Source organism: Canis lupus, chromosome 1, assembly GCF_048164855.1.
Source record: "Canis lupus baileyi chromosome 1, mCanLup2.hap1, whole genome shotgun sequence".
Lineage (NCBI taxonomy): Eukaryota > Metazoa > Chordata > Mammalia > Carnivora > Canidae > Canis > Canis lupus.
Genome location: NC_132838.1, coordinates 40,567,657 through 40,588,396, shown reverse-complemented (window position 1 = coordinate 40,588,396; position 20,740 = coordinate 40,567,657). Strand labels below are relative to the sequence as shown.

Sequence of the window (20,740 nt, the reverse complement as noted above, 5' to 3'; positions counted from 1 at the left end):
AATCTCCCTGAGTGCCAGTGATCCACCTTGTTCAGTGCACAGAGCATGCCCATTTTTCAATGTGATAATGCCAGACTGAAGACTCAGAAAAAGATGGTAATTGAGCCCATCGTAACAAGACCACTTTGCCAATAAATCAGGTCAATCTGAACAAGCCACAATGAGAGCTGACTGGAGACCAGAGATGTGCTTGATTAAGATGCAGTCTTTCTGTTAAAACTAGAAAAGTCCTCACCTTTCTCCCAACTGGAAAATAGACCACTGGCCGCCTTCGGTGTATTGCATGAGGATGATAAAAACCTTCTATATTCCTTTTTAATTCAGTAGAAAGTATATGGGACTTTTTCTCCAACCATTTCAGAGATGAAATTTAGAATTGGTGGTAACATACTGCTTTAAAGAATGACTATTTATGTGTATAATTTGGGTGTTGCATTTTGACACTTCGTGTTAAATAGCCATTTTCTATTAGCAAACTTCAGATGAAATTTATCTTTAAAGAGTATGAATTTCGGGGAGGCTGGGTGGCTCAGACGTTTAAGCATCTGCCTTCAGCTCAGATCATGATCTCCTGGGATTGAGCCCTGCATCACATGGGCCTTCTTGCTCAGCAGGAAGTCTGATTCTCTCTCTCTCTCTCTCTCTATCAAATAAATAAATAAATAAATAAATAAATAAATAAATAAATAAATAAAATATTTTTTAAAAAATAAAGAGTATGAATTTTATGACAGCAGGATCTATGTTTTACTAACTTAGGTATCCCTGCACATAGCATAGCACCTATCTCGTAGTATGCCCTCAGCAACTCTTTGATAAACAAAATACTAAATGAATGAGTGGCTTGCTTATTGGAAATACTGCTGTTTCAGCAAAGAGAGCAATTGCCCAAAATGGTTTACTTTCACTTAGAAAATCTAAAGGTTATCTACCTAGGGAGGGTTTTCCTCTAAGAAGTGACTAAATAGTAATAAACTGTGTTTTTTTGTTTTGTTTTGTTTTTTGTTTTGTTTTAGGTTAGTCAAAGTAAGATTACTTTGACACTGGGTATTTTTTTTCTCCTTGTTTAAATGTGTGCAAGTTAAAACGAAATGAATGGTATAAATGCATGTGATTTTTTTTCTCCTCGGTGTATCACTGCTATTCTTTTGAGGTCTTTTTAAAAGGTATTAAATAACATAAAACCGTGGAGACAATAGGTGGAAAAAATTACACGTTTGAGACAGACTCTTAGCCATATTGTTTCAATAACAGCATCAATTTCTGAACAAAAAACAAGATGGGGAAAAGGTCAACATGGCAACTGATTCTCTCAACATCAGCCATTTCACAGAAGGCTCATATGTTTAAAAAAAAAAAAAAAACTTTTGTTCTTAAACCATCAAGATACATGCAGCCCCTTCAGACTGTGCTTATATCTGGAAAAGTTTTTTCCTTTAACCTTTTGATGAAATGGCTGGTCTTAAAGGTATGTTTTTTGAAAATAGTATTCAGACTCATGCATATTGAATTTCAATTACTCTGCTTCTCTGAGCTGGAGATCTGTACAGTGGACAACTCTGTGAAGTTTATAGGTGGTGGCTGGCTGGAAAGATGACAACATTTCTAGCAAGGTTAGAACATCTATAGCCTATTTGTCCTCCACCTAAATTTCCTTGACCACAAGGTATCCTTTTATCTCAGACACACACTTTTTCAACTTGGAATAATTTTTTAAAATGTTTTCCTACTTGTTCTTATTCTATAAAGCCAGGGTTAAGTCTTCTTTTCTCTTTCTATAGGCTCCCCAAGTTTTAAAAACATGTTTGTGATGTTTTCCTATCATTGCAAAGATGTCTTTGGTTATACCCTACCAGTTATGTCTTCATAGAACTGGATGGATCAGTACAAAAAGGTCTTCAAAGGTCTGGTGCTTTTTCTGGGGAGGACAAGGTCAAGAAAGAATCCATCAAATGGCTTTGAATAAAGGAGCTTCTATACCTTTTCCTTGTTATTAAAGTCGCAAGATGAGGCTTTTTTTTTTTCATTCTTTTCCAAAGATTATTTGTTCTGACAGTTATGACAAAGAAAAGATAGAAATACAATATGATTTGGCACTGCTTGCTAGTTATAAGAAGCAAGTTGAAAAAAAAACCCAAGAAATATAAATAGTACAGAAGTTTTGATTCTTTGCCTAAACATCAAATAGAACTCATCTGACAATGAGCTCCAAATACAAACTGACCACATTTCTTCACTAGGTGTTTGGATTCTGATAATGTATAGGGTTCTCCTGGTACAACTGGATTTGCATTTTCTGATTCACTTGGCTGTCAAGACTACTTTGACTTTTCTTTCTGAAAATGCCCCTCAAATCCACGAGATCTCCATACAGGTTACTATCAATTCAATATGCCATGGTCTGACCACTCTCACCTTTTGCTTCTACCACTGCCATACTGTCTGGATGGATCAGACCTGGAGAGGTCCCATACATTGTCCTTTCCTTCTGTTGGGTACTGATAATTTTTAGGCCTCCCTTAGCTACACTTTTAAATTGAACTTACCCCATACTAGGATCCTAAGGGCTTCAAACAAAGACATGTAAATTATACTCATCAGCAACATGTTTAGTTTATTGATACTTTAAGAGCTAAAGAAAATTAATATGCACACTGTGGTTGTAGGCTGAACCTACATATGAATCTATAGAGTTCATATGTTGAACTCTATTTCATATGTTGAACTCTATAACCCCCAATGCGATGTTATTCAGAAATGGGGCCTTTGGGAGGTAGTTAGCATTAGATTAGGTCATAGTGAGCCCTTCATGATGGGATTAGTGCTCTCTAAGAAGAGGAGGACAAACTCACTGGCACACACACTGTAAAAAGGCCATGTGAGCACACAGTACGAAGGCAGCTGTCTACAAGCCAGGCAGAAGGCTCCCACGAGGAACCCAACCTGCAGACACCTTGATCTTAGACTTCCCAGCCTCCAGAATTATGAGAAATAAATGTCTGTTGTTTAAGCCACTGAGTCTATGGTACTTGTTACAGCAGCCTGGGCTGAATAGGACACACCCCAAAACTTGGCATCCAATTTTGGCTGATTTCATTAAGGAACTAACAATATCCTTAGACAGGTAACATCCATAAGTTTTTTTTTTAAAAGTATTTTTTATGATGTCTGATCTAAAATTAATTAACATTCTCTCAAATGCATTTATAAGTATTAAATCTACTACATATAATCAAAATAGGTCAAAACTAAGTTTCAATCCACCACTTATTAGCTCTATGGGTTTGAGAAAGTACTGAGCCCATCTGGGCCTTGGTTTCCTTGTTTTGAAAATGGGGATAACAATTGTACCTATTTTTTTTGTATTATTGTATGGATTACATGAGTTTTATTTGTAAGGCACTTAGAATGGTACCTTGCTCCCAGGAAGCATAATATGAATGTCTAAATGTCTGCTAAATGAAAATAGGAAATATTTACAATGCCCGGAACACAGAAGGTATGGAATAATAATAATAATAATAATAATAAATAAATAAATAAATAAATAAATAAATAAATAAATTCTGAAACCAAGGGCAATACAGCCTCAATAAAACAAAACTAAAATTATAAAGCAAATTTTCTGTAATAATGGGCATGGTATAGTAGATGGAATATTCTTCTGTGAGTCATGAAATGACTGCCCCAGTCATAAATACACCCTGTGACATTTGAGTAAGACACTTCCTCTCTGCACCTGAATTTTCTTATCTGCAAAATTGTACTGTAGTAGTTTCCAAATGCAGGTAATGTGATGGTAAACCAGTCAGTGGCAATCCAGTTTGTGACAAAAGGGGAAAACAAAGGACAATGAATTGACCTTTTTGTAAAGTTACATTTAGTAATTTTAAAGGAATATTCCTTAATTTGAGGTCATTCTTCCTCTTCCTCCCCTCTCTTCCTTCTTTCCTTCCCTCCTTTCCTCATCTCTTTTTCTTTTTTCCTTTCTCTTTGATGTGAAAAGTTCCTTTCTTTTATGCAACAGTTATGAAAGTAGATGGTAGATATTTTTAATTGCAGCAAAATATTCATGACATAAACTTTGTCATTTTAAGCCTACAGTTCAGTGGAATTAAGTACATTCTCATTGTTGTACAATTGTCCCCTATTCACTTCCAGAACTTGTTCATCATCTCAAACTGAAACTCTGTTCCCATGAAACACTAACTCCCCATTTCCCTATCCCCAGCCCCTGGCAACCACCATCTTCTTTCTGTCTCTACGAATTCTATTCTAGGTACCCCATACAAGTAGAATCATGTAATATTTGTCCTTTCGTGTATGGCTTATTTCACTTAGCATAGTCTCCTCGAGGTAGGATTTTTTTTTTAATGTTCATACTTGAAATCCCCCAGTTCTTACTGGTTTCTCATCCAAAAATCTGGAAAGCACTGGACTAAAAACCTTTAACTTCTCCTCCAGTACTGGTATTCTGCGGTTCTATGACCAAGGACAATGGTCACATTTTCAATATGCCATAGCACCCAACACTTTATGCAAGTGCTCAATAGACTTTAAATAATGCAGCAAGATGCTGGAGTTGTTGCTTAGTGGTCTCTACAGGGATAGGATTGGGTTGAACCTGGGTTGGGTACATCACTTCTTGTATTAATTGCCAAATCTCTTTTATGCTATAAACTAGTTGAGCTATAAATGTGAAAATTAGAAGATAATGGAAAATACTATTTTTATTATTTTTAAAAAGACTTCATTTACTTATCTAAGAGAAAGAGGAAACAAGAGACAGAGCATGAGTGGAGGGAGAGGGGTAGAAGGAGAAGCAGACTTCTTGCTGAGCAGGGATCATGGCTTGATCCCAGGACCCCACGATCATGACCTGAGCCCAAGGCAGACAACTGGGCTTAACTAGCTGAGCCACCCAGGCACCCTGGAAAATAGTATATTTAAACATATACATCCTGTCACCAACAAAACCTGGCCTACTTGCTGCAGACTGGCAGAAGGAGATTGATGGTTTGGTCTAGTTTCTACTGGATTCTACAAAGCATCTGCTCATGTCTACTCCTGAACAATTCAGTAAGTTGCTTTATTAAGGGAATCATATTAGGGAGGTATTGGTTCCTCAAGTTACCCTAAAAATCACAGATCTCTAGTCTTGCTGTTTACCATTCTTGAATAACTATTGAGCCTCATAGACAAGATGCTTGAGAACTTACAGTCCTTTATGCAACAGTTAACTACATCTAAGTATAGTGCCAGGTAGCTTTTTAATGTTCTGGAGATGGTGTACTAGTCTTTATCCATGCTACTAAGTTCAGAATGTTTTGGCACTTTAGGTCACAAACTATGAAATTATTTTTTAAAAAGCTTCCAAAATAATATTCCATAAGTCATACAAAGTGAGGAGAGAAATACATAATGATGGGTGTGGTAAAACTGTTTCATTTTTGGAACTGAAGCTACATTAGGAAGGAGAGGAATACAAGAAGAATAAGAAAAAGTGTTAAAATGAAGGTTTTTGTATGCATAAAAATTAGCTCAAAACAATTTTAAACAATCAAGGGGTAAAAGTAAACAGTGAAGAGCAGGAGAACACAAGTGATCATGAGTGAAAGCTTGGGGCAGGGCTCAGCAAAGAAATGATGGGCAGGCAGGTAGAGGTGGAGAGAACAGAATGGATTTAAGCTGGATTTTGGAAGCAGATTGAACATAACAGAGCATATTTTAAAATACTTGAATCTGGACTTTCACATAGTATATACTATTATCCCCCCGTATCCTTCCAGGCTCACTGTGATGCCTATAGTGGCTGACAATATATGCATTTTCCAGATTGGGAATTCAGGCACAAAGTTGGCCATTACAGCACAGCTGCCCTGCTCAGATGGCTGGGTGGGAGATGCAGAACGAGGCGATATGCGTTCATGGGAGCAAAGGATGCATACACATAAAAAAGCCTATGTTGGGGTCTATTTCCTCCACCACTGTTAAAAATGTGTGATCTTGAATTTAACAACTAAAAAAAAAAAAAAATCCTAGGGCTTAACTGGAAAGAACTACTTTGTTCCTGAGCACACTCAACAAAAAAGATCAGAGACACACCTCTTGAATGGATTTTCCACTTCTTATTTCAAGGGACTGGTAGTATTGTGTTTCTGGTAGACGATGTATATTTTGTGTAATTCCCTCCCAAACAAACATCATCTGCTTTCTAGTTTTTAAGAAAGAGACGAATCTGGCTTTAGTTGACCTATTCAAATGGAATAACTAATAAGTTAACAGTAATGTACCACCGGTTATGAAATGTTATGGTAACGTCACATTGCTTCTACTGTCAATTTGATTAATTTGGTGATTTGTGAAGTTTTGAAAAGTGGTTGATACTTCATAGGTGCTTAATAATAGATTACTGAATATACTTTTACCCTAAGGCTTAATCATCATCATCATCGCAAACCTTTATTTATTTACTATGCATCAGGCATTTCTCCAAGTATTTTATGTATATAACCTCATTTCATTTTTCTCCTCCATTTTACAGATGAGGATAATGAAACAAGTAGAGTAAAGTGACCTGCCCAAGGACACATATCTAACAAGTGGCAGAGCCAAAGATTTCAACCCAGGCACTCTGGTCCTAGAGTCTGTGCTTAGTATCACATTTTCCTGCACTCTTAAGCAAATAATTTTTTTTTTTTTAGAATCTAAGGAGCATATATTAATTAAGCATATTCCCAAAATATTATATTCCTATAACTAACTATGTAAGCTTATTTTCCAACAATAACATAATGGCATTATTAGCTTATGATATTGCTCTTTCTAAGCTCTTCCTATATAATTCTTGACCTCAAATCTGGTGCTGAAATGAGAATCAAATCTCTGAAGGGCACAATTACAGTTTTCTTTAAACACACACACACACACACACACACACAAAGTATTTGGTAGCATTCAACTGTCAGACTTCAGTTGAATAAATAGTTAATTTTACAGAGGTCAAAACCCCACTGGAATACCCAAAATCCAGAAAGTGAATAATGGTTCAAACTCATTTCTGAAGGCACAGAAACAACTAGCAAGCTCTTTGAAAAAGCTTTTATTTTTCCCCAAATATTAAGTGAAGATAGATTAGAAAGAATTTCTCACTGTCCTTAATCCAATCATTTCAAAAAAGGCATAAAAACACAAAAACACTTCTAAAAATGTATGCTTGAGGGTAAAAAAAAACCTTCGTATGTTTTAGAAAACCATATATGCTAATATAAATACCATATCAAGGTTATTTTTTTAATGGGTAAACTCTTTAATTCACAGTTATATTTTTTTATATTAAAGAGTAAACTCTTTAATTCACAGTTATATTTTTTAGAATCATTTTAAAATTAAGAGTATGGCAAGATGACCAGGCTCATGATGGATGTTTTTGCTGACATCATCTCATTTGAAGTTTAGACTTTTCTTTCAATAGAAGGCCACAGACTCTTCCCTTAGAATATGGAAGAAATCTTAATATAATTCTTTGTATTCAGAATCCATTCCATCAGTGGAATTAAATTAGTGATTCTATTTTGATGATGATTGGAATGTCCAAAAGTCCATTTGTCAGCACACCCCAAAGTATATCCTATGTATGAATCGCTCACACTGCAGGGCCCGTATTTACTGGTATTTATTTGTAGGCAGAATAATCACCCTCTTTGATGTCCATATTCTAATCTCCAGAACCTGTGACTATGTGAACTTACATAACAAAAGAGACATTGCAAATGTAATTAAACTGAAGATCTTAAAGTGGGGAGATTATCTTGGATTATCTGGAAGGGCCCAATGTAATCACAGAGACAGAAGGGAAAGTCACAGAAAGAAATGTGACAACCAAAGCAAGGTAGGATGCAATGTGAGAAGAACACAACTTGGTATTGCTGGCTTTGAAGACAGAGAAAGGTGGGGTATGAGCCCAGGAATGCAGGTGGCTTCTGGAAAGGGGGGAGGGGGGGAAGGAAATGGGTTCTCCCTTAGTGCATTCAGATGGAATACAGACTTGCTGATCTTTTAATTTTAGCCCCTGAGACTCTCACTGGACTTCTGACCTCCAGAATAAGATGAAAAACTTGTGTTCTTTTAAATCACTACTTTATTTGAAACATCTTATAAATATAAATTTATATAAATATAACAGCTTATTTTAAGCTAATCACAAAACTTTGATCACATACAAAAACTCTACCCCTTTACTCTCCCTCATATTTTGTTTTCAATGTCACAATTTACATCTTCTTATATTGTATATCCACTAACATATTACTGTAGCTGTAGCATATTTTTAATATTTTTGTTCTTTTACACTAGAGTTAAGTGCTTAATATGCCACCATATTAGAGTATTAGAATATTCTGAATCTGACTATATACTCACCTATACTGGTGTGTTTTATACTTTCATATGATTAGGTAGTGTCCTTTTGTTTCAGCCTGAAGAACTCCTTTTAGCATTTCTTGTATGACATGCCTACTGGTGATATATTTCCTCAGCTTTGGTTTGTTAGACAAAATCTATCTCACCTCATTTCTAAAGGACAGCTTTACTGGGTAAAGTATTCTTGATCAAAAGTTTTTTTCTTTCAGCACTTTGAATATATCACCCACTCTCTTCTTGACTGCAAGGTCATTGTTGAAAAATATGCTGATAACCTTATGGGGGATCCTTCATATAAATGAATTCTAAAGTTCTCTGCTGTTTTTAAAATTCTCTTTCCATTTTTGATTTTAGACAGTTTTATTACAAACTACTCTGAAGAATATTGTTTTAGATTGAATCTCTGATATGACCTGTTAGCTTTTTGAACTTAGTTGTGTCTTTCCCCAGGTTTGGGAAGTTTAAGCCATCATTTTTTTTAAACAACTTTCTACCCCTCTTCTACCTCCTCCCTATGGCACTGCAATGATACATAGATTGATTTTCTTAGTGGTGTCCCCTAAATCCTATAGGCTTTCTTCATTCCTTTTCATCCTTTTCTCTTTTTGTTCCTCTGATTGGATAATTTCAAATAATTTGTCTTCGAGTTCATTGATTCTTCTGCTTGCTTCAGTCTGCTATTGAAGCTCTCTACTGAATTCTTCAGTTCGGTTATATTCTTCAGCTCCGAAATTTCTGTTTGATTCTTTTTTATGTTTTCTATCTTTTGGTTGAACTTCCCATTTCATTCTTGTATTGTTTTCCTGATTTCATGGAATCTTATAGCTTTTTGAGCACCTCTAGAATAATTAACTTGAATTCTTTATCATACAAGTCCCATATCTCCAATTCTTTAGGCCAATGACTAAAAGTTTATTGTGTCCCTTTTGGTGGATCCACATTTCCCTGATTCTTCACATCTGAGCCTTTTGAAGAAGATGTCTGTACATTTGAAGAAGCAATCATCTCTTCTAGATTTTATGGACTGACTTTGGTAAGGAAAGACCTTTACCCATGAGTGATGACATTCTGGAGCATGATGTGATCCTGGGTCTAGGGGTGGAGGACTCCAAGTTTAGCTCCTGGTCCAGGGGGATGTGGTGACTTATCACCTCATGCTTCTGGTCGCCATAGGAACTACAACTGAATGGTCCTTGATGAATACCGTGGGTGGTCCACAGAGGAAGCAAAGGCTACTAGGTGGAACTAAAGTGAGTTCTTCATATGGCACCTGAAAAGGCTGGGGAAGTTGGTTTCTTACCCTGTTCTCCCTTTTTCAGCAAGGGAGAATTTTTCTTGTTGAGAACTTTCTTCTTGGAGATGAGCAATGCCAGCTTAGGGGATGGGATGATGCAGGCAAAATGAAGCTGTTCTTCTTTCCTTTTCTTGTGTGCTATTCTCGTGTTTTGTTTTTGTTGTTCTACTGTGTTGCTGAACTTTCTTAAGGGGGCTCCAGTGCTCTCTCCCATGACTCTTTTTGTTTGTGGATATTTAATTTTTTATCTTTGTGAGCAGAGGCAGGCTGGGGTCTCCTACTCTGCCATCTCAGTGATGTCACTCTATTCTGAATCTAAAATTCTGTAAAAATTCCTCTCATCCCAGTCCATAGTGCATAAGATAGAATCTAAGACAGCAGTATTAACTGAAATTCCAAACATCCAGGCTAATCTTTCAAAAAAGGAAGGATGCAATTTTTTAAAAAGCTTTTATTTCTCACCCTTCCTAATTAAGGTGTACTGCTACCATTTTCATTATCACTTTTCTTTTCTGTGCTATCAATTGAATGATGAAAAGGAAACGTAGGCAACAGCATAAGGCAGCACCAGTAGCTAATAAATTAAGAAGAAAATATAATCCTCCTCTAAATTATGTTTATCACAAAAGTGCACAGTTTCTCTGAAACTTAAAACACAGGAGCACAACTGTTCTCTGTAGGCGATCAGATTACGATTGATTTTGAGAGTACCTGATGTTAGCTGAAGACATAAAAAGCATTTTTAGAGCAAAGGGCTGCAGATTAATATACAGGTTATTTTTTTCCCAAGGTAACTTTCATATTGTCAGTGATAAACTTCTTTTTTTCTACAGTTTGCTTTATTAAGATTTAAACTGCTTTCTACATCATTCCTTCAGATTGTATCACAAAAGCATGCAGTTATGCAAGAAAAACACTCTTCAAGTCAACATTTCATGTGATATTTCACATTTTCCAACTAAAAGAATGGTCTCTCACAACTCTCTCTTCTAAAACTAAACAGAATTATTTATACTTCTCTGGTGACATAGACAGGTGTAGGGAAACTCACTCTCCCCTCAGCATATGCACACACATGAAGTTACCCCCACCCACGCTGACACACACAAATGCAAATACCCACAAGTTATGTAAGAGTCATGAATATTGCATCAGCTCTTTTCAATAGCCAGGTTATTTAATTATCTTAATAAAAACAATTAAAACCTAGTTACTTTTTACAAAAAAAAAAAATGTCCACTACCCATAATATATATATTTTGCTTTTTCAAGTTCTTCCATTAGGATTTTTACTTTTGATGAAAAGTAATGTTTTGGGGTTATCTATCTGTTACCTCAGAAATTACAAATCCCCTTAAAAGAAGGGAAATCAGTGTTGTTCACATCACTGAACAAATGGTAAATTATTCATACTCCCTACAGAAGAATTTCATGGCCCATAATTACTTAGTCTCTATGTGTCAAAAACCTGTCTTGAGACTGTACTCAGGCTTTATTTTACATACTGTGCAAAATTCTGTATTCTTTTCTCTCACACACAATTCTGTTTCATAAATTTTGCCAAATAAGGGCTATTACACACTTTTTCTCAGGTGAGGTCAAGACCAGTGGGGCAAGAGACAAGGAGCTAGCCCATGGGTGTGAAGACTAGTTGCTCAAAAGCTTGAGAAAATAAAGGAATACATTGAAAATAATTGGGTTCAGTTTCTTCTCAGAGAGGGAGTTATAAATATGGAAATGGCATTATTATTCTGACTAAAATAAACCCAAAGTATTCCATTTGAATTGGAGTACCAATGCAAGCACAAGGTTTTTAATACATGAACAGATACAGAAATTAGTTCAGGTTTGTGTGTGTCTGTGTTTGTGTGTATACAGTCACATATTTTCTAATTCTGTCCACTGAGAAGGCCTAGAACCAATAACCCTCCAGAAGCAATGCCTAGCACCTGAATCTTTATTTTTAAATACTACTCTCTACTAAAAAGAACCTGGTATCATTAGAGAAATGGTTGATTCCATGGCAGGGAAAGTACAAGGTGAGTCTAAAATATCTTTTTGGACCATTAAATAAGGAAATGCTCAAATAATGATGGGATTATGTCCAAAGGACATAGGAGCCAACTTGATGGAGCCCCCATTGGCCAAATCTGGGAAACTTTGAGCATCAAAATTAATATAGCTGATGTTGAACAACTCAGGAATGGAGGTACCAATCCCCTGCACAGTTGAAAATTCATGTATAACTTTTGACTACCCCAAAACTTAACTACTAATAGTCTATAGTTGATCAGAAGCCTTACCAATAACATAAAGTCAATTAACACATATTTTGTATGTTAAAATATTATATGCTGTATTCTTACAATAAAGTTAGCCACATAAAAGAAAATACTACTTTAAAAAATCATAACAAAGAGAAACTACATTTATGCTACCGTGGTATATTTATTGGAAAAAAATCTGCATGTAAGTGGCCCTACACATTTCAAACCTGTGTTGTTCAAAGGTTAACTGTAGTGATGGTAATGGATTCTAATCCATTAAATCAAATAAGACTCCATGATTTACATTAAAATAAATAAATAAATAAATAAATAAATAAATAAATAAATAAATAAATACAAGAGAGATTTCTGTCTTATATTACAGTGCCAAGCAATAAAAGTAGAAAGAATGAGAACATAGAAATTCACCATTTGGCAACAATCTAGTAATAACTGAATACATTTGATAAAACAGATACTGTTAAGAATCATTAATGTATGCTAAAACAAATGGATGAGAGTCTGATGAACAACAGAATATTTAGTTTTTAATGTCTCCTTATATCAGCTACTTATTAGTTAATAAGCACATAATACTTGTTACTTAAATTTATATGTATAAATCTGACAAATGTCACTTTATCAAAGTAATAAAAGTTTACATCATCAGTGATGAGACAAGTCAGTGCCATGTACCTCTTAATATGATGCCCTGGAGATTCAGTATCACTTCTCCAGTAATTATTCCTACCCCAAAAAAGCATAATCTGAATCTAAACATAGGGAAACTTCAGACAACCTCAAATTAAGGGACATTCTACAAAGTTATTGACTTGGACTGAAAAAAAATTGCTCCAAGGGTGCCCAGGTGGCTCAGTCAGTTAAGTGTCTGCCTTTAGTTCAGGTCATCATCCTAGGGTCCTGGGATTGAGCCCTGTGTTGGGCTTCCTGCTCAGCAGACAGGCTGTTTCTCCCTCTCCCTCTGTCCCTCCCCCCTCCACTTGTGTTCTCTCTCACTTGCTCTGCTATCTCTCCCTAAAAAAAAAAAGAAAGAAAGAAAAAAAGCTTAAAAAAAAAAATCACTCCAGAAAGAGATCAAAGAGATGTGACAACTAAATGTAATCCATGATTCTGGACCAGATCTTGGACCTATAAAGGACATTACTAGGACAAGTGACAACATTTGGATGAGGTTGGAGCATTAATCGATAGAATCATATCTATGCTAATATCCTGGTTTTGATGGTGTCCTGTGGTTATATAAGAAATAATTTTTTTCAGGAAATAGATATTAAAGTTTTAAAGGGTAATGGGATATTGTGTCTTCAACCAACTCTCAAATAGTTCAGAAAATTAAATGACATATACATAGAGAAAAAAAGGAGAGAAAGAGCAAGGCAGAGAAGGAAGTGTGAGTTAACTATTAATTTGGGGGGGTGGAATCTGAGTAAAAAATATATGAGAATTTTTTGTTTTATTCTTGCAACATTTCTGTAAGTTTGAATTTATTTCTAAATAAGTATCTTTAAAGAAAAAAGATCAGAGATTTTAATATATCAGTACCTTTAGATGGTACTTACTTAGCCCCTATTATGTACAACAAAGCTTTGCAACCCATGGGGAATGCATGAAGGACCCAGTCATGAGCTTGAGGCTCGTCATCTAGAGGGACAGGCAAACACATGCAGTAAGATGTGGAACAGCTTAGACTAAGCTGGTACCGAGAGTGGAAGACAGCAGCAGACACAAATGAGCCTTGCAAGTATTACAGGAAGAAAAAGCAGCACGTTTAAAAAAAAAATCTGAAGGGTAAGAAAACTCAGAACAGTTGAGAATGAGAAGCAGAGTTTCATGGAAGGAGGAGAGGATAACAAGACTACTCTTAATCAGAAGAATTTTCAGTAGAAGATGCTATCTTCCCTTTTTCATTCACAGAAAGGTTCCAGACACGCTACATTACACTTAATGCAATGAAAAAAGAGCCTATTACTGATCTTGACGATAACATTCATAATTCACAAACATAAGTTACTACTAATACAAATACAAAATAATGCTCTTCAATGCCGATACATACTGACTTTTAAAAACCATATGGAAAAGACACAATTTCAATTTTTAACTTCTTTAGGAGCATAAAATACATTATTAACCATCTGGATACCCTTGCACCAGAAAATGTACAGGCCTGTATAAGTAGGTAAATAAGAGAACGTAACATAAGAGATTCCTAATATCTTTCTATCTTTAAGTCAATAGATTTACCAGTCCAATTCAAGTCACAGTCTTGATTACTTTTGCAAATGGAAGAAGTATGAGGTAACAGGGCTTAGTTTCTGACCCCAACGTAACTACACAATGAACATTATGTCAAATCATATTTTGTTCTACTAAGTAATGGGAGAGAGTAAATCAAGAACCCACAGTGGTGCTTTTACAGTCTCTTTTAACATTTAAACCATTCTTGCTTTGCATTTCATTATTATCTCTGCTAACAAGATCAGTGATTAAGTTGAGACTATTTTTCAGGCTGAAAAGTAACCTAAATTGAAATCTATTACTTTCCATTGCAAATCTGCCCTTACTTTGTGATGTGAGGTTCACTCACAGAACACAGCAGCGTTCTGCTTCAAATGCAGTCTCTCCATGGAAAGGAAAATTCAATGAAAGCATTAACCCTTCACTTCTCAGGTCTGACTTATTTCTTCCCCAATCAGTGATCTCACATTACATAAGAGCCCAGATTTTTATTACCACCTCTCCAAAGAGAAAACCAGGGCTGGACATCAGGTACCAGGTGTATCTGAATACCTTAGCAGTTAGGAACCAGACGGAGGAAAAGAGAAATCCATTCCATTCCCTTTTCCTCATTTCTCTCTCTCCTTTGAGATAATCCTTTGTGTATGAAGTACAAACACAAATACGCATGTATGAATATTCATAATTAGAATGGACTCATATGATATTAATTTATCATCCCAAACAAATTCAATCAACAACATAATGCTATCCCCAAATACTATAGCATTGCTTAGAGTAGTTCACATTTTTCTTAATATTTGGCAAATACTCTTTGAATTGGCTACCAGCCTAAAATTTCCTTACAATCACAGAATTTGCCCTGGGGTTAAAAGCCAGCCACCCACGTTTGAAACATTTATGTCTGAACCTGCAATTTGTTGGCCACCCACACTCGCTCATTAAAATGTTGGAACCAAATTTGCTTTGCCAGCTTGATTATCAAAGCCAAGAAATCCATTTCCCACCAACTGAATTAGTGACAGCATTCTCTCTCAATGAAAAACTGAAGACCTATGTGTTACTCCCTTTCTCTAGATTAGTTAATGCACCTGTCTACTTCCAAAGGAAAGTGAGATGAGAGCAAGTCTCATGTACACACCAACAGTCAAATCCAGCCCAGGGCCAGGTATGTCCCTCACCTCAAGTCACACTTCGGTAAATGAAATAAATGATTTATTGCATATATTGGCCTAAGGCCTATCTTCTCCTTCAGGATCTACAAAACTTTACTTTAACATTCTATATTGAACTTCTTCCATTCTGGGTCTTTTTCATTTTCATGGCTATTGGAAACTGATTCCTGACTGACTAGTAAAATATCAGTCTTTTGGTGAAGGTCTTATTTGTTCTTAGAGAAAGAAAAGCATCATATCTGTTCTATGTTCACCCTTTAACACAGTGGGCTGGTCAATTTTTTTTTTTGTAATGGGTCAGACGGTAAGTATTTTCATTTTTGCAGGCTATATAGTCTCTATCCCCGCTACTCAACCCTGACATTGTAACATAAAAGCAGCCACAGACAATGCGTAAACAAATGGGCACAGCTGTGTGCCAATAAAACTCTATTTACAAGAACAGGAAGATGGCCAGATTTGGTCTGCAAGCTGTAGTTTACAGACCCCAGCTTTAACACTTCTTGTCTTTGCTGTCCAGTGAAAGATAACCTTTATATATATATATATATATATAGAAACAAAAACAGAACAAAACAAAACAAAAACAAAAACAACACTGGCACAGTTTCTGAAAGAGTAGTTCAGACACCACCTGTGTCAAAATCTCCCAGCATGTTTGAATGCCACTCATACCCATGGGCTTTACCCCCAATTCACTAAATCAGGGGCCCTAGGAGTGGGGCCCAGGAATTTGCATATTTACAAGCAGTTAACTCATTGCACCAAATTTAAGATCATTAGGGCCATAACTTCAAGGTAAGATAGGGTAGCAAAGTCTGCATCTGTTGGGAATGACAGTTTTGAGGGGAACTCTATTATCCCAACCTTAAGCCCAAAGGAGGGATTCACTCTCACCTCAAGGACTATTTATCAGCCCACAGATGAGTGTAATAGTTAGCTGTTTGTTTTTATATGTTAATACAGGAGTGCCTTGGTGGCTGAGTCACAGTTGGAGTGTCCCACTCTTGGTTTTGGCTCGGGTCATGAGCTCATGGGTCATTAGATCGAGCCCCATGTCAGGCTCTGTGCTCAGTGGGGAGTCTGCTTGAAGATTCTTTCCCTCTGCCCCTCCTCCCACTGCTGCATGCATTCTTCTCTTTCTCTCTCTCTCTCTCTCTCAAATAAACAAATAAATCTGAAAAAAATAAAATAAATGTTAATGTGACAAAAAGAAAATAAATGTTCCATGTCCTATTCTCCATTTCTCCTATACAATGGTTATTTAATCTCAATTTTGGCTTTCTTATATGTAAATGTCTGGATTTGCTTAATTCTCTACAACCCATTCTTCATGTGTCTATGTTTATGCAGCTGATGGCATCACTCTTTTGATTTGTGTTGGGTTGAGTATCTCAGAAAACCTTTTTTCAATGGAATCAGCTAAACAATATGCACAGAGAGCTGATAAAATTCTATCAACTCCCTTCACACACTGGACTTTGTACAGAAGCTCCCACCAGGGGTCACACAGGACATTGCCTTTTTGCTCTATCTCTTCTCTCAGTAACACATGCTCAGTTTGGAATTAAATTCTCTTTTTCTCCTAGACTAACACCTCTATAGTGGGTGCAAGGATCCCCTCTCTGCATATTCCACTTGTTTGCCTGAGTGACAGTCACTTTATACCTGAAACACCATGTTACTATCACCGGTCATTCATCCTCCCCACACGGTGACTATGTGGTTGGAATTCACCATTTGGGACCAACCATGGGACTAAAGTGTATTACAAGTCATTGGTTTACTTTTCGTGGCATCTCCTGATAATTTGAACTGAAGCATGCAAATCTGAGTGAAAACAACATAGTATGCAATTTCAATCATGCGTTCACATCCCGACTAGCCCATCCCAAGGTGCTAAACAGTCCCTGCATCACCGAATCATGGTGTCTATCAGTCAAGCCCTCCCATACATCACAGTGAAGCCCCCTTAAATAATTTCCTCTCTGTCTGGAGGCTCATCAGGTCTGCTGCTCATGAGCAATGAAACATTCCGGACAGGGAAATAGGAACAAATAGGGGAGTTGAGTATAATAGAAAGGAAAGCAGATTCAAGACTCAGCCTGTCTTTAACTACAAAGTCCATGATCACCTAATGAGTGATAAAAATTCTCTCATCCTATAATTTCCATGCATAAGATTAATTAAAGACAAAGCTTTACACAGAATAGGAAAACCACTGAGAAATACTGATAAAAATATATTTCCAAACCCAAACTGATTTTCTCCTGAGCAATATAACTTTTCATGTTCAATTCTTTGGGAGTTTTTTTTCTCTCTCTTTTTTAAAAAGAATTTATTTAAGAGAGAGAGAGAGTGCACATGAGCAGCAGGGAGGGGCAGAGGGAGAGGGAGAAGCAAACTCCCCACTGAACAGGGAGCCTGATGTCGGACTTGATCCCAGGATCCCAAGATCACTACCCATGCCAAACTGACTGAACCACCCAGGCGCCCCTGTTTCTCTTTGACCAAGACACCTTTCCTACTGAATGGCACTAATTTTGAAGTATATAATATATACTTTGAAAATAAAAATGAAGGGTGGTTTTCCACGTGGTACTTATTTTTTCAGTTAAGAAATATTTCTTGAAGGTCTAGCATGTGCCAGGGACTATGCACTAGGAATGTAATAGTTGAACAAAGCAGGGCAAGGGAGGGCTTTAATTCTCTGCATTCATTTTTGCCTCAAGTCTCATTCCCTCTGCCTTGTTTCAACATTGTTTTCTTTTACCATTTTTTTGTTTTATTTACTTGGTTCAAGATCCAAAATGCAGAGAAGGCCATACAGTGAAGAGTATCTTCTCACTTCTGTCTTCCAGCCACTCAGTTCCCTCCCTAGAGGCAAGCAATGTTATAAGCTTCTTATATAGCCTTCTAGAAAATGGTATACTATTCAAGCAAACAAGTATATGCTTCTTCTTTTCTTCAAGTACAATAACTACATCAATTATACGTTCTGTTTTGCACCTTGCTTTTACACTTGACAAGTCTGAGAATTCATCCCATCTTAGTACATCCTGTTTATAGCTGCGTAGTATTCCACTGTGTAGATATACCATGATTTAATGAGTGTCTTTAGTGGAAAGGTATGTTGCTTTAGATCTTTTATTACTACAAGCTGTTAATGTATATCTAATCATTCATACACACATTTTAATCTAAAAAACTATCCTTAATGGAGTTCATTTGTTGCATGTGCAGGCGGTTTCCAGTCCATGAGCAGAAACAACATGGGTTGACCCTGTCCCCTCCACACTAGTGAAGAGATATGTCAAAGAGAACTCACTGCCATTCAGATCATGTTGTGCCGTACATCCTGGAGAGTTTCCTCATGAGAAAGGGAAAGCAAAGAATCCAGTAGACATTCTGGAAATCTGCAAATAATCAGCCTGCTTTTCCAAGGTCTACAAACAACTGTAGTAAACTGCATTGGGGCCCGGAGCAGTCAGAAGCCAACTAGATGAACTGCGGGGTTAAGAGCTTACAGAACTGTAACCCTGGTGTCACAGATGGAGTTCAGGCACCGGGCATCATAAATCTATATGAATTTCTTGGTCAAAGGCTCTGTTGGCATGATTTTTTCTTTCAAAATGCTGTGAAATGCTCAGTGTCTTTCTTTATCCCTCTACACAGCTGCAAACTCACATGTCCCTACAAGAAGGCATAACTGGAGTGTTTCCTTTTAAACCTTTTAAATCAAACACCTTCCATAGGTACTTTGGCAGCTCTTCTAAGTCTTTAAAAGTGAGGGGGCAGAGAGAGGACCACCCACATGCAGTTAGGTTTATTTGCACAGCGTAATCCTTATGGTGGGCTCTGAAAGGCTGCCCTTCCTCACCCTCCTCTTACAGGTGCTCCTCCTGCCCTCCGCTGCCAGGACGTGGGTCTAAATGCAAACCTTGTCATTAGTACAAATGACCAGAGTCCTGTCCTTATTACCCCATCATTTAACTTGGTAGTGGCAATTTACTGAGTGCCCACAACATGGAAGGTGCTATAAAATTTATTAAATTTTGCAATGATTGAAAGTGCATCATGTAAATGAATCCAGATGTATTTCTGGAAAGGCTGAAAAGATTTTTACGGACATGAAAATGAATCAGTTACACTTTATCTCACATAAATGGCGGGGGCGGGGGTGTGAACTCACAGACCATATGAGTATTCATTTATAACACATTAAGTTAGTTCACAGATTGTAATAAAAGCTTTAAAATCACCTGACATAGAGGAGCCCTTTCAGTATACTGGTCCGAAGCACATTTCCTTTATGCTGCTTCAAAAATAGTAAAGATAGCAGAACTGCAACTTGGCATAAATGGTGAAGGGTATGTTCTATTTTGTAATGGTCAAGTTTCTTGCCAATTAAAATTTCTTCCATTAAAGGAGCTATTAATGGCAGTGGCTTACATGAGGTTGGGGGCAGTGTGACCTAACTTATGGAAACTAGGTACTAAATTAAAAAAATAAAAAGTTTCTGGAAGATGATGGGACCCAGTAGTTTCTCTCTCTTTTATTTCTCCTTCTCCCAAGCCATGGTTTATGGAGGGCACTTTCTGGAAGTTTACCAACAACAAAATACTTTGTATGGTGTTCTGAAGTATTTTCTGCACACATTAAAAATATGACATTATATAAAATGATAACAGTATCTTACAAAGTAAAAAACAATATCTTACAAGGTAAAAAATATTTTCTAGCAAGAGTATCTTACAATTTTTTAAAAAAGGAGTCATTGACTTGTTGATCTCTATGAGCTAGTACTTCTCCATTAAGGAGATATGCTGAAAATAAACGTTTGCTTCCCATGCATCAATAAAAAGCAATTTGAGGAAACGTATTCATAGCAATGTGTAGGATCTAGTTTCCTCCAAGACTCCCTCAGTGCTCCCCTCTCCTGGTACTCCCACCCATGCACATTCCCCTCCTACACTGAGCCAGAGTTGGTCTGTGTGGCCAATGGATTATGATGGAAGTGAAGGTAGATCATTTTTAAGATTAGGTAATAATAATAATAATAATAAAACCCACAGCTTCATTTGGGTTCTCTGTCTCTTTCTCAGTTTCTTTCTCTCTCTCTCTGTCTTCTCTCTCATCATTCACTTGAAGAAGTCAGCTGCCATGTCATGAGCAGCAGGGAGAGACCCATGGGGCCAGAAACTGGGGCCTCTGGCCAGCAGCCACATGAGTGAAGGTGGAAGCTGATACTCCAGTTCTACTGAGGCCCTAAGATGAGACTGCAGTCCCAGGCAACAGCTTGAATGCAGCTTCGTAGACATTGC

General features: G+C 36.8%; 1 protein-coding gene across 2 annotated transcripts in view; it reads right to left on the bottom strand.

Moving 5' to 3' along the window:
* UST (uronyl 2-sulfotransferase) overlaps positions 1-20,740 on the bottom strand; it is a 291,838-nt gene that overhangs the window by 215,989 nt on the left and 55,109 nt on the right. The gene's annotated exons all lie outside the window — the stretch shown is intronic.